This window comes from Rhinopithecus roxellana, chromosome 19 (genome assembly GCF_007565055.1).
Source record: "Rhinopithecus roxellana isolate Shanxi Qingling chromosome 19, ASM756505v1, whole genome shotgun sequence".
Taxonomy (NCBI): Eukaryota; Metazoa; Chordata; class Mammalia; order Primates; family Cercopithecidae; genus Rhinopithecus; species Rhinopithecus roxellana.
Window position 1 is genome coordinate 73,715,290 of NC_044567.1, and position 2,086 is coordinate 73,717,375.

A 2,086-nucleotide genomic window follows, 5' to 3' on the forward strand; every position below is an offset into this window, starting at 1 on the left:
GCGCCTGTAGTCCCAGCTACTCAGGAGGCTGAGGCAGGAGAATGGCGTGAACCCGGGAGGCGGAGCTTGCAGTGAGCCGGAGATTGCGCCACTGCACTCCAGCCCGGGCGACAGAGCGAGACTCTGTCTCAAAAAAAAAAAAAAAAAAAAGAGGACCAGAGTTAAACGTGCCCCTTGGGTCCCCTCCTTCACTTCATAAATGGGAAAAGCAAGGTCTAGGCAGGGAAAGGGACTCAGCCAACGCCACATACACAGTACACTGATGGCCGAGCCAGGGTTAGGACTCCCAGCATACCTCGTAGCCTTCTCTAATGAAAGATTTTGCTGCTGGGTTCTTCTTTATCAAGTGTTGGTCACACATTATCTCTCTCTCTGTTTCTTAAAACAATTATTCTTTAATATCATTATATATTCAGTAAGTGTTCAAATTTCCAACTATTTTATGTCAGAAAGCATTTTCTAACATTTTGATTAAGTCAAGATCCAAACAAGATGCACACAATATGATTAGTTGATGTCTCTTAAATCTTTTAATCCATGGATTCCTCTTTCATCTTTCTCTTTTTCCCTTTATTCTTGTTTTTTTTTTTTTTTTTCAGATGGAGTTTCCTCTTGTCGCCCAGGCTAGAGTGCAGTGGTGCGATCTCAACTCACTGCAACCTCTACCTCCCAGGTTCAAGCAATTCTCCTGCTTCAACCTCCTGAGTAGCTGGGATTACAGGCACCTGCCACCATGCCTGGCTAATTTTTGTGTTTTTCATAGAGATGGGGTTTCACCGTCTGGGCCAGGCTGGTCTCAAACTTCTAACCTCAAATGATCCACCTGCCTAGGCCTTCCAAAGTGCTGGGATTACAGGCATGAGCCACTGCACCTAGCCTTCTTTTATTCTTGAATAAGCCCTATCATGCATCCGGCAGATATCACCCACAGTCTGGATTTTGATTACTGCAAATCCATGATGTCATTTATACACATTTCTCTGTCCTCTATATTTCCTATAAGTGGATAGTTGAATCTAGAGGCCTGATCAGATGAAGATTTTGAGTTTTTGGCAAGACTTGTTCTTAGTAGGTATTATGTTCTTCCACAGAAGGCACAGAATGTCTAGCGACTTCCTTTTTGTGACATTAATAGCTATTGACGTTCAATGTCTAGACCAGTTACTCCACTGGGGGTTAGAAATGGTGATATTCTTTTTTTTTTTTTTTTGGTGGGGTGGGGAGACAGAGTCTCACTCTGTCACTTAGCCAGGATCTTGACTCACTGCAACCTCCACCTCCTGGGTTCAAGCGATTCTCGTGCCTCAGCCACCTGAGTAGCTGAGACTACAGACATGTGCCACCACACCTGGCTAATGTTTTGTATTTTTAGTACAGACAGGGTTTCACCAGCCAGGTTGCCCAGGCTGGTCTCGAACTCCTGAGCTCAAACAATCAGACGGCCTCGGCCTCCCAAAGTGCTAGGATTACTGGCATGAGCCACTGTGCCTGGCCCAGAAATGGTAATATTCTAGTTCTATCATCCAGTCTTCATTTATTAGCTGGATTACTTCTAAAGAGAAACTCCTTCTCATTAACTATTCCATTTACCCGGAGTCTTATCTCATCAATACTGGGAGGATTCTGGGTACATGGATTATCCCCACTTCCATGTCGGGCCAGAGGTCAGAGGGGCTGAAGGAACTGTTACCAGCAGAAGAATTGGCTGGCGCCAGTCAACCGACAACATCATAATAAATAATTAAGAAGCAAGGGCTGGGTGTGGTGGCTTATGCCTGTCATCCCAGGGCTTTAGGAGGCCTGAGCGGGAGGCTTGCTTGAGGCCAGGAGTTTGAGGCTGCAGTGATCTATGGTCACACCATTACACTCCAGCCTAGGCAACAGAGTGAGACCCTCTCTCTAAAGAAATTAATAATAAAGTGGTTGTTTTAAGGCCCTAAATCAGGCAGCAGCCCATGTGCGGCAAAACTAGGCCTAGGAGCCCCTGGACCCTTTCCTCCCTTCACAGGAGGTCAGACCTGCACAGAGTCATCAAGAGCACGCAGTTCAGCCTCACCATGTGCAGATGGGGCGACTGAGGACTGGG